This window comes from Centropristis striata, chromosome 20 (genome assembly GCF_030273125.1).
Source record: "Centropristis striata isolate RG_2023a ecotype Rhode Island chromosome 20, C.striata_1.0, whole genome shotgun sequence".
Classification (NCBI taxonomy): Eukaryota; Metazoa; Chordata; class Actinopteri; order Perciformes; family Serranidae; genus Centropristis; species Centropristis striata.
In genome coordinates, this window is record NC_081536.1 from 20,674,902 (window position 1) to 20,687,997 (window position 13,096).

Consider the following 13,096-nt stretch of genomic DNA (forward strand, 5'->3'; position numbering starts at 1 on the left):
ACTTCCTCTTGTCACTTGCACTATTTTGCATCCCCAGCAACTAAATATGACACCTAGCAGGAGGAAACTAAACACACACATACTTTGTCTGATGTTAACAGATATCTTATGTATTTTTGCATGGAGCCAAGATGACAGATAATGTGCAAAATACTTGTAAATCAGAAAGACAACTCATATTATTGTATCTTATTCTGGCTGCTGTTCTAAGCATGTTAAAGGGCTTTAGCTAATCTGTGATGGGAAAAACTGCAAAAAAAATGTCTGTTTTCATAAAAACGCAATTGCAGAATCACAGTCCTGTCTTTTAAAATAAAACTTAGTCAGTCGCAGTATCTTCCTTTAGTCTTAGCTCATGGGCTGCCACTAGGGGGCAGTGTACAGCCTAAAAAGTTTTTAAAAATCCAAAAATCTAAGCAGCTGGCAACACGACCACTGATGAGGCTTTCAGGAATCAGTGTTGTTACAGTAATTTACCCTACCTAGCCCATGCAGTTAGTTGGGAATAAGTGAAAACACTTGTGTGGGTTTGCAGGACCTTTTTAAGCAACAGTCTGACATTTGGTTAATACTGTTGCTGAGTCATACTCGCGTCTTTCTCTCAATGAGCATTTTGTTGTATTATCATATGACCTTTGAAAATGTCACCTTGGTAAATTGTCCTGGGCATTTTATCAACACATCCCCATAGCAAGACAATAGAGTAGATTTGTTAGTCTCAAACGTTGCTTAACGGTTGCACTTTTAAACATGTGTATATATACCAATATATCAGTGCTGTGCTGTGTCTGCATTGTGAAGTTATCTTGACTTCACAGTAAAGAATGCTGTCTCCAGCATAGATGTGATATTGAGCCTTTGAGTTGTGTCTTCGTTGGCATGGAAATAAATTCAAAGCAGGAACTGGCTGAATATAGCCTGCTTTGTGTGCCGAGCCTCCGTATAGACAAATTAGCGGAAAGGTATATGACATGTTGCTATAGAGACACACGGGCAGACGAAGAGAAAGGTGAGAACCAAAGGTGTGAAGTTCATTTCAAGTTCAACTTAATCAAATCCAACAGCCAGATGAGATTCAATTTCAAGTGAGATTCAGTTCAATTTACTGTCAGTTCTTGTGTTGATGGATTTGATATCGAGGGAAAGATGCAGGAAGGAGAACCTGATTAGATCTGAATAAACTGCCACATTGAAAAGTGAAAGTATGTTGAAAGCCTCACCGAAACAACCTTCAAACCTAAGTTAATGTTGCATAATCAGGACTCTTTGCCACCATGCTCAGTGAGCATTAATGTGATTAACACTCAAAAGCTGAAGAAACCAAAGAATCCTGCACACTTTTGATAAAACATGTTTGAAAAGACATTAGGGGTGTCAGGATTTCAAATCTCAATCAAAAATTTATAGAATGTGTTTGATGAGCAGGACCGTAAAAATGGAAACATTTAACATATGGCTTTAGTTTGAAATATGTGAAGTAAGTGAAATATGGTAGCTATATCACACTTGATATGATGTAGTTGAATATAAGTATCGAACTGTGTCCTTAGAATTAAAAGTGCAATCAAATTGTGGAACACCTAGATTATCGCAATTCAAACTAATGTCACACTACAGAAAAAAGAAGTCAGACTAAAAGGCACTGTCTCTGAAGTTGGGAGGGCTACTCAAAGACTTTTTAAATATAATCAGACATTTCTTTTTTGGCCACTTGGGGGCAGCGGAAACCAGATGTGCCCACAATAACATATCGCAAGTTAATGTGGGAAACCTCTTTTTAGCTCTAGTTTTGGTCTCCACCAACTATAGAAAGATTTTTTAGCTGCCAAATGTGCCACTATGTTCACCAGATAGTTGCTAAATTTATCTGTCTGCTGTTTGGTGTTGTAGAGTTGGTGTATAAGAGGATTTTTTGATAAAAACGATTGCCTGGTTTGGCTGGAAACAACACTGATGAGCAATAAGAATAAACTAAAATGGGGAAGTTGCAACCGGAAGCCAAAACGATGACCTTGAAAGATGCTAAAACGCTCTGTAGAGTTGAGGGAAACTATAGAGCCTGGTGATCGTTCTCTGTGGGTTTGCCACTTTGTGCGACTTCTTCTACTCACTGGATGTGTAGTCTTTTGAGCTGTTAATTTAGATAATACCCAGCACCACCAGCTTCAAACTGTCAATTACAGAAAGAGTTTTAAGGCTTCAGTTGTTGCCTGTTTGGATTGCACTACAGCAGTGGAGTTGCTTCAGTTTTCTTAGCATGCAGAAGTCTTTAGAGGCTCTTCATGCTGCATAGAGAGAGAGGCTAACCACAAATGGCTCATTCAAATGAAAGTAAAGGTTGTGTCTATTTGTGCCACGACAAATACAAATGAGTAGGCGGCTTTTACATCACACACACATACTGAAATTAGCTCCAGTCATCTCACTGTAACAGTTGTAGGTTCCAATTAATCATTGCATCACATTATTCAGATTACACATGAATTAGAGCTGCCACTACACAGGGAAGATATTGACTTTTAACTCTACTAATACAACAGTGATGTGATTCAGTGTGTTTGATTAAAATACCTCAAAAACCAAACTTTTGCAGCTGCACCACCTTTTTCATGTTCTCACTTCAGTTAAAGGAGTACCTGGTTCCTCTGTGTTCCTGCTGTTTTACCACCTTGTTCTGATGAAACCTTTTCCAAACCACAGTAGAAATAGTCACAGATGCTTGTTCTTGACATTTTTTAAGTGTTTTCCCTCAGCAGCCACTATGTTTCATTTCCAGCAGTAGTAGTTTCAGTGGAGAGTTTTACGGTCTCATTATGGTCTTTCAGGACTAGTTTGACATTTTGGGAAATATTTATTTGCTCTCCTTTTTTGTGATCATTCACTAGCAAACTGGTTAGATGCTTCAACTCGATTTGTGGATTTAAATTTGTTGCCAATGTTGTTACAAAAAGCAGATTTTATCCCTAACACCAACCATGGAGGGGAGTGCTAGGGGAGACCTAATTTTAACAGTAGTGTGGCAATATGCGACAGGGGACAGACTTTGACACGGCATGCTGGTTATCATTAAAACCACAAAACATCATCTTTAATGTTTTGTAAGATGCAAACAAAAACGTACAGTTCACCTCTCACCAAAAACATAAGCACATTCACTGAACATCAGGAAATTGTCACTGCACTCACCGAAAATCATGTTTTTAACATTTCTTTCTGTGTAAAATATTCAAGATTCTACATGTTACTTAGCCTTAGAGGTGCTGGTATGGTTTTTTTTTTAACTTTGGTGTCAGCCATGCTATCTGTTTCCCTCTGTTTCTAGTCTTTATGCTAAGCTAAGCTAATATCCTTCTGCATATATGAATCACACCTCACTTTAAATGTATTTATAATTCATAAATGACACGTTTTGATTAGAGGTTTAAATTAAAGTGAACTGTGAATCCAGCATGCAGATACTCAGTTGCATTTTAAATATACTGAACACCAGTATGCAGTTGGCAGCTTAACTTGTAAATAACAGGTGCTAAAAGCTCTCAAATCCTCTTTGTGCCCCTTAGGAGTATCCAGTGACACAGGTATGGCCACTACCTTGGTGATAAGACTTTGATCGACAGGCCTCTTCAGTCTGCACTGGAACCAGCTTTTAGGAGAGTACAGTAAGTGTGCAATACGTGCATCACCAGAGTGCATGTTAACGCAATCACATGCGTCAGTCACAGCACAGTCACAGTAGCGCTTCCTCTTCTGTCACTGCTGAACCTCGATCTTGACATAATACCCCTGCCAAGCAAAAAACCCCTCTTATCTGTCACCTTCACTTTTCAGGAACTAATAGCAGCCTGCTTTGTAGCTCGACAGGCGTTGTGTTACATATTTCCGACTAGCCAATAAGGTTTCAGCATTTTCTGAAAGCCTGAGGGTTCATGGGAGACAAAGATCACTGATGTTTAAAAATGAAAACCACTAAATTTGTTTCATGCGATTTTTCACATGACAAGTGGTTCAGTGAGGGTTTTGTGTGTGTCTACACTTGAGTGTAGAAGAATGTATATTCACTGAAGGTGTTTAGGCTTGTTTGTGTGAACTTTATGAGGTTGTTTGTGTGTGCTGTGAGTGAGTGGGTGCAACATGTGTGCATACCTGCCGCTCCTGTGGCCAGCTGTAACCTTTTATCCTTTTTAATTTGAAGGTAAAGTGAAAGTACAGTGGGTTTGAATGCACGCTGATCAACCTAACCTGTCAGCAGCATTCCTGTCTTATCACGCTTTTTTCACTGTCTATGCTCTTAAATCTTATCAGCTGATGCCTTGCAGAACATGTGTGGGTGGATGTCTTATCACGGGTGTGTTTTACTGTACCTTTAATCTAGGACGCTGGGACAGAGGGTTGGTTTTTTTTTTGCATTCCTTTATTTTCTTCGAAAGATTTCTCAGAAAGTTTCTGATTTGGCTGCACAGAGCAAAAAAATCCACTCGTGATTTTTGTTGATTTGCTCCAGATGTTATATTTGCACATTGGTGGCTCAGAAGAACAGGCCTAAGCTGTGCTAAGATCCCAGCTATTGGGGCAAAAAAGTGCATTATGAAATGAATTGAGCATGAAAACGTCAGAAAACATAGAACTTTTTAGATATGAACATTTCACATTTCCTTTTATTGACTTTAAAAGCTGCAGTAGAGACTGATGGGGGGGGGGGGGGGGGAGGCAAAATGCAGTGCATGTGTGCATATTTTACATTTCGATAATGATTTCATTACATCTTACAGCATTTTTTTCATCCCAGCAGAAAGGACTAGTATTAAACGTCAACTGGCTGCAGTTTTGCTTGTTGCAGAGTGTCTCTGGAGTTCTGGACTGGAAAGTGAGACCATCAGGAACTAATCTGTTTTCATGTATTTTCAGTTCAGTCAGAGACCTGAAACAGCATTCATTTTCATACCTTAATAGGCAACACTCCCATGTCCTATCTGTACTTCAACTTTGAAACAAATCCTCTTCCTGATTCGGCTGTGAATTGCTTTTGACAGAACTGTAGCAATAGTAGCAGGCTTTTGTGGGCAGCTTGTTTGGCGACCATGCTGGTTTACAGTTAAAGCTACTGGTTTCCAGTAAGTTGCTGCCACAGGGTGCACCTGGGAGCATGGACGGTGTGTGACAGTTCCTGTGTAGATGTCACTGATGGGTTAACTGTCTCACACTGTGCAGCTTTAATACTAACTAACGGCTGCCACAAGCGCACCGTATACTACTACTACTACTACAGTGGGGTTTTTAGTCAGAGCTACTGGTTTCCAGTAAAGACCTGCACCCAGTGGCTTCACAGCAGAGGATGTGGTGGTGGTGGAGCCTGAAACAGAAAAAGAAAAAAAAGTTATCACGTGTCAATTGCTTATCTTTTCATGCAAAAAGGTTTTCGCTTCACAAGCATTTACATATCTACTTTTATTTCATTGAGCTGATGCCACAGCAACTTCCTGTGAGCACACAGAGTGAAAAAAGGTCAAAGGTCAAAGCCCCAGCAGAAGACAATGACAGCAAATCAAGTTTGAGGCTTAAAAGTAGAATGAACATCTTAATATATATATATTTTTTGATTCAGTACTGTATTTAATATACCTCATTTTAATTGGGGAATAGATGTGGAGCAAATGTCACCACCATGTGCTTTACACAGGCTTATATCGCCACCTTGTGGAGAAGCACAGGCATTACGGTTAATGTGGGGATCCACATCTGCACACTGAAGTTCGCTGCTGCAGCAAAGCAAATACACAGCAGGGTAATATGCTTAAATTAAACTTGGTATATAAAGATTTTGAAAAAGGTAATAATTTCTTATATGCTGTTAAAAGCCTAAAAAGGAACTGATTTAAACTAATTGTGATGGGCATTGTTTATTATTTCTCTGGTATCTTCTACACTAGACCATTAGTCAGTTAAAAAAAATAATAGTTAAGACTTTGGTCAGTGATAAAAATAATCATTAGTTGCAGTCCTAAACTTTACTTTATAGGTTTTCTGTGTGAGTCGAGTCAGCCTGAGACAGACTGTATATGGCCTGAGACCTGTCTCCACCTGCTGTTTGCGTTTGAAAGTTGCTGAATTTTCAACAACCTTTCAATCCTCAAATTCATCCTTTAAATTAATTAAATGCCTTTAAATTCAGGTATAAAAATCAATATCGACATTTTTTTCATTTCTGCAGCCATTTTTTCACATTCTATTTTATATCACATATGCCAGATTTGACTTTTTACTTTACTTTCACTTTTTAATATAAGCATAAATATAATGCTTTAGGTATCCTTGAGTGAGACACTTGATCACCTCATGTTTAAGACGGTGGATATATTGCTGATCGCCCCAATATTTGTGGAAAGCAGTTTGATAAATATAGAAATGTATCTATCAGCTCCTCCTACTACCCATTACAGGTTAGCCATGTAAAAAATATTACTGTATAAATAACCACTGAGGGAGAATGTATCAGTAAGTATAAAATAAACAAAGTAAACTAAAAGTGTTTCAATACACATAAATATAATTCCCTAAACTGTACAGACCATGTCTAAGATCCAGTTATGTTCAAGCTGTATTCAAGTAAATGGGGGAAAAACTACTTATTTTATAGAGCACATCCACAAGTTATTGTCTTCGTCAGTTGTTTAGAGACACTGTTTAATTCAGAACACCTCACTGAAAGGTTTAAATTACTCACCAGACCAGACACTAGAATGACCTTGTTGACCTCAGTGTGAGTGCTGCTTGTAGCCAGCAGAGGGCGCTGTTTTCTCACATCATCTCCATCAGCTGAGTATCTGTGTGCTGGAATTAAGGTTCAGTGTGTTTCTGCCCTGCAGCACACCATCAGTGGATCCTTTCAACCTGCTGTCATTTCCAGAGGGGGAATGTTTGAAACCCCGCCCCCCGAGGAATGGGTGGTATTGATTGGTTGGCGGGTGTCAGCTGGCGGTATTGATCGGCATACTTAAAGACAACAATGGAGGCGAGCAGTGAGAAGCAGTCAGGTTTTGGTTCACACAGTAGATGAGCTCGCTGAGGGCAGACACAGCTGTGGTGATGCATTAGGCTAATTCAGAGAGTGTGGATATTGATTGGGCTGCAGTTTATTGATGCTGAACCCTAAATTGATCCTGTTGCTTTGTCATCTGTGTATGAATGCTTTTTTGTAGTGTAAAAGTGCTTTGTGTGGTCACTATGACTAGAAAAATGCTACACATGCATTCCATTTACTCTGTGTGATTGTCATTTTTAGGTTTCTTTGTAGTTTTAAATTGCTTTTTGGCCTTTTTTGTTTATAGTTCCTGCTTAAATTACCATAATTTTCCACAAACTGCAGGAAGAATAGTCTTTCTTTTCGTTTGACAGGGTTGTGACTGACGAAGTGCCAGATTTAAAAGTTTTATTTTGGAGAGCAAAATGTGAAAGTCAGACGCTGAGTTACCGAGAGACCTGGAAACTTTCATTTGTTTCCAATCAGAAAGTGGAAATCAGACGCCTCCTCCAGTCTCGTCTGGCGTGTGGTATGTATTAACAAGAGAGTAAACAGACAGTGTACAGGGTTAGAGTCAGATGTTGAGATTAAAACTTTGCTTTTAGATTTTCCAACCATAAACTGCATTTTTGCAGTCAGCAGAAAATGAACTACATCAGTCCTACTTTTGCCTCTCCTGAGTCCATTGCCTTAACAACTTATTAGGCATGTGTACATTTTAATTGTTGTACTTGAACGTTTGATAAATTGTATAATTTACAATGGGGATGTATTTTTTTGTTATCAATTAATCTGTTGATTATTTTCTCGATTAATTAATAATTTGACTTATAAAGCATGAGAAAGTGGTTTAAAAAGCCTGAGGTGATGTCATCAGATATCGTCTTTTGTCCGACTAACAGTCCTAAAATCAAACATCTTCAATTAACTGTAATATCTGTGATCTTCTTGTTAAGTATTGATGTTTGTTTCTTGCATTGTGACTTTTTGTTTTGATGGACTTAAATGCCAGTGGGAAAATAAATCCACCCATCACTTTTATCACTGCCACTTGGGTACTTTAAGGTTTTTAGGATATATAGGTTGTGTTGTTATAGTCTGGAAAACGGTGGACTGCCCCCTCTGGGTGGGGAGAGAGGTACTGCCTCAAGCGAAGGAGTTCAAGTATCTCGGGGTCTTGTTCACGAGTGAGGGTAGAACGGAGCATGAGATGGACAGGTGGTTTGGTGCGGCGTCAGCAGTGATGCGGGCGTTGTACCAGACCGTCGTGGTGAAGAAGGAGCTGAGCCTGAAGGCAAAGCTCTCGATTTACCGGTCCATCTATGGTCATGAACTTGAATGAACTCGTCATGGTAGTGACCGGAAGAGCAAGATCGCGGATACAAGCGGCTGAAATGAGCTTCCTCCGTAGGGTGGCTGGGCTCAGCCTTAGAGACAGGGTGAGGAGCTCAGACATCCAGAGGGAGCCCGGAGTAGAGCCGCTGCTCCTTCGCGTCGAAAGGAGTCAGCTGAGGTGGTTTGGGCATCTGGTAAGGATGCCTCTCGGGCGCCTCCCGTTAGAGGTCTTCCGGGCACGTCCAACTGGTAGGAGGCCCCGGGGAAGACCCAGAACACGGTGGAGGGATTATATCTCTCTCCTGGCCTGGGAACGCCTCGGAGTCCCCCAGGAGGATCTGGACGTTGTGGCTGGAGAGAGGGACGTCTGGAATGCCCTGCTTATCCTGCTGCCCCCGCGACCCGGCCCCGGATAAGCGGAAGAAAATGGATGGATGGATGGATGTTATAGTCCTACGTATTGTTGTGAGTTGTCTGCTGTTTTGACAAATTTCCATTTTAAACAAATTTATTGGATTATCAAAATCTGAATCTCACATTTGAAAACTTGGAACCATATAAAAGATTTGGTGTTTTTGCTTGAAAAATCATTAACCAATGCATCAGCAACTATTTTGGAAACAATTAACTGTTTGAGTAAACAGAAAATGAATTGAGTATTGGTTGCAGCTTGCATTTTCACTTTTGTTAGATCAAGAACTAAGGAAACGGTATCATGTGTTCGTCATATGAGGTTGATTCCCAGTATTGGCAACGAAACTGATCCAGTACGTCAGATCAGAGTGTTAATGTTATTAAAGTGAGAGTTTCAGTGAGTCAAACTGGACCCTCGGCTGAGATAAAGAAATCCCACCTGCAGCTGCAACCCAGGTGGTCTCACTCAGGCATTAATCACTGGAAATGCATACACATTTTCTCTTTCTGTCACACACACACTCAGCCCACGGGACCACACACACAAATCTGGAAATGCACACAAATGCCTCCCACACCGACACAAACCCCTAAGATGCAGACATTGGCTCCCACAGCGACAGTGGGATAACCCACTTTTCCTGAGGGGAAAGTCCCTCACTCATCCCCTGCAGCATGTCTGTCCATTTGTCTCTGCGGGCTAATCAGAAACACAATGGCGTCTCAGTGTACCACCTGGAAACTAATAGTGTTTAGACTCGAAAGGAGGTGAGTCAGATCCTCTGCTGCCTCTGACTCATGACCCACTCCCGGACCGGACTGTGGGAGACTGTGGGAGGACAGATGAGGCAAGTGGGGCAGGGAATTAATTTTGCAGGGGCAGACAAATGGAATAATAGGGTTTTGTTTCTTGATGGCCAGTCTGGAGGCTGGTAGCTTGTTTGTGTTGCAAAGTAATTATTCTGTTTACATGTCATGACATCAGTGTGGCTGACTGACCACTGATAGTGTTATAATGTAGTTTTTCTACAGTATGTTGTTTCTGTTATTCTTATGAAATAACAGCAACATTCGGCCTTTGTGTTCCTCAGTTTGGCTTATTTTCCTTTTGTAAACTCACTGACTTTGTATTTCTCCCTAAGCTGACACCTTCTGCCCATTCACCTGCATATGACTCATTTGTGTAGGTGCCATTTACAGTAGGCTGAACTGTGGGCGCGTCAGTAACAAGCACTGCATTATTTATGGCGGTACAGCCCAGTGTCTTCAGATTTACACTTTTGTTGGACAGCTCTTCACCGACGTCCAGTGGCAATGTTATTAAAGGGATAGTTTGAATCTTTTGAAGTGGTTGAATGAGCAACATGCCCATATACAGTGGCAAGAAAAATCATGTGAAACCTTTAGAGATTATCTAGTGATCTATCTGATCTGCATCGAAGTCCAAAGTAAGGACAAACACAATGGCCCTTATTTATCAAACGAGCGTAGAAACCAGCGCAGATCTGAGTGTATATTTCGTCTTACGACAGGGTTCACATGTGATTTATCAAACGATCGTATCTCTCCAATCACAGTGTAAGAATGACCGGCTGTTGATAAATGTGGCGGCTCGAAACAATCATATCATTTCAATACCACGACCTAATATATACCCGATATATACCCAATCCCCCAACAGTGCACTGTTACAAATAGCACCAGGAGCGAAATAGGCATATTACATAAATACACAGCAACGGTTTATGAAATAAAAGTACTTATAGTTATAAACTCAAACAAGTTCGGTGAGACTTAAAGTTATCACAGCTTTTTGGTTGAAGGAGGTTAACAATCTTTTAAAGTAAGTTTTAATACCATGCCTTCTCAGAGTCAGAAAGTAAAACGCTTACGTCCAACAGCTGCAACAGAACAAACTGGTTTTGTTTGGCAGCATAAAAAGTGAAAAGGAAGGAAATCAGTGGTGCTGTCAGCAGAGTAGCAGTGGACCATTAAGCTCCCGGCGAGGTTTGAGTAATTAATTTATACATCGTGACATATAAAGCCTAATCTATATAATAGGGGTGTGACGATACTCTCAGCTCACGAGATGAGACACGATATTGGGTTCACAAGATGAGATTTTAAGAAAACTTCTTTACATTCTTTACATGCATGATGTAAGCATGAGCTTTTAATAAACTTCCACAAATTGAAACTAAAACTAATATTTATAAATGTTAAAATAAGGTAAATCAAAAAATAAAATCTTTAATTAATTTTGATTAATGAGACAACGGAGGTGGTTTTCTATCGTCTCTTAATCGCTTAGGGACAGTTTCGACCGTGATCACATACGCGACGGATTAAAGAAAGGAGACTCAACTGTGGCAGCCGTCGCGAACTGCACAACATTAGCAGCTGATCAAAACAAAGCGCATGGCTAATTATCATAAACATGGCGATCTTGAATTAACCGGCATCGCTAACTGCGCACAGAGTGTCCGATGCTTGTTGTAAACAAACAGAGATCGCTAAGTGAACACCTCCTGCTGCAGCAGCACATACACACTGTACTGCTACAGAGCTAACTGTTAGCAGACTCCGGCTCTGCAGCTGCAGTCTCTCCCAGCTGCAGGAGGACTGTGCAGCTTCGATTTGTTCTTACTCTTCTTAAGGAGCCGCCGGCCCCTGCAACTTAATTCTGGGTGACTGCGGTTTCCCCTCCTTCTCCTCCTCTTCTTCTTTTCATTTTACTGCCCCACAAGTCACAAATAGAAGTTTGGATAAGTCACAAATCTCGCGAGACTGATTTTCAATGCGACGAGAAATATCGTCGAGTTTAATCTTGTCACACCCCTACTATATAATATCCGAATATTGCTATTATTGTGATGGAGATATATTATTCACCTCTTTACATTTACTAAGAATGATGTAGTCAGAGTGTGTGGCAGCGCTGATTGGAAATGTTGCTATTCAGGCACCTCCGCTGGTGAAGGAGACGCTGATGCTTCTGTGTTTTATCACCTCCAGGCATCGATACAATAGTCTAAGATCAATTCTCTGACTCAGACATGTGGACTTCACGCTGACTCATATTTGCGTACACGCGCTGATAGCAGACGTGAGATCTGATCGTACTCTCCGCTCACGTCCAAATTGATAAATGCCAAGCCTTGCATAGAAATTATCTTGCGCCCACTTTACGCTCACTTTCTGACGTACGCTCGTTTGATAAATGAGGGCCATTGTGCGTAACCTAACACCACACAAACAATGATAATATTTCATGTCTTTATTGAACACATCCATTATCATATCATATCCAACATCATCCTGATGGTGGGAAAAGTAAGTGGGCTAATGGCTACATCAACAGCTACTACAGCTCAGCAGTTGGCAAACCGGGGGTCCAATCAATGAAACAAGATTTGAGTAAGGTGTAAAACTACTTTTACTTATGAAAACACTGACTATGTACAAGCACCTTATACAACCCTACTTCATTAAATATTTGATCATTGATCTACCCCTGTGCCAATGCAGAAAAAAACTCATACTAGTTTATTTCAAACTCGTCCCTAACCCTAACCATACAGTACCTTCAATGTGCTTATTGTAGAAAGAATTAAAAAAAATGTTGGGATTGGATTTAAAACATTCTTGCTATGACACTTGACATTTATTTCAGGACTTCTGTTCTGTATTGAACGGTGTTTCTTTTATTTTGTCCATACATGTGTATGGTGAATAATATGCAGTGACTTGTACAGTAAAAGAGAGAAGCATTTAACGGGCGTGTGGGTGCTGGTCTATTCCCACTAAATGAGAAATCTCTGAGTCCTCCTGCCCAACAGTGTTTCCATGGTAAAACATCAGCAGAAAAATTGTTCCACTTTACGTCACCACGGCAGCCAGTGATGGTAAACTCATAGAGGACAGAGGTTGAAGTGTTGCTATGAGGACGTGGAGACAGACTGATGGAAAAATTCAGCTGAAATAAAGTTTATCCCTTCAACATATTCTGGCTTTTAGAAGCCAACTCAGATAAAGTGCTATTTAAGACTAGCTTGGCTGCTTAAGATGACAGTATCAACAGTAACAATTTTTACTGTTAGAAATGTATGTATAATCAGTTTTGCAGGCATCGATCCCAGAGGATATAATATAATATATATATATATATATATATATATATATATATATATATATATTCCACATTAATTTAATAGATCAATGTAAATGCATCACCAGTCAGGCTTTTGGCTAAATTTCTATCAAAATGTCACATTTACTTCTAATACAAATGATCATGTTATTTTTCCAATAATGAAGTGGTGTGAAATT

General features: G+C 40.1%; 1 long non-coding RNA gene across 6 annotated transcripts in view; it reads left to right on the forward strand.

Moving 5' to 3' along the window:
- The window catches only part of LOC131993356 (uncharacterized), an 83,157-nt gene that overhangs the window by 1,993 nt on the left and 68,068 nt on the right, over nt 1–13,096 (forward strand). For 5 of the 6 annotated variants that reach the window (XR_009396307.1, XR_009396306.1, XR_009396308.1 and 2 more), the window contains exon 2: nt 3,561–3,659. This is a non-coding gene — a long non-coding RNA (uncharacterized LOC131993356). Of the gene's footprint in view, nt 1–3,560; nt 3,660–4,786; nt 5,060–13,096 lie in introns of those variants that run through there. The other variant, XR_009396311.1, reaches the window with a different exon arrangement.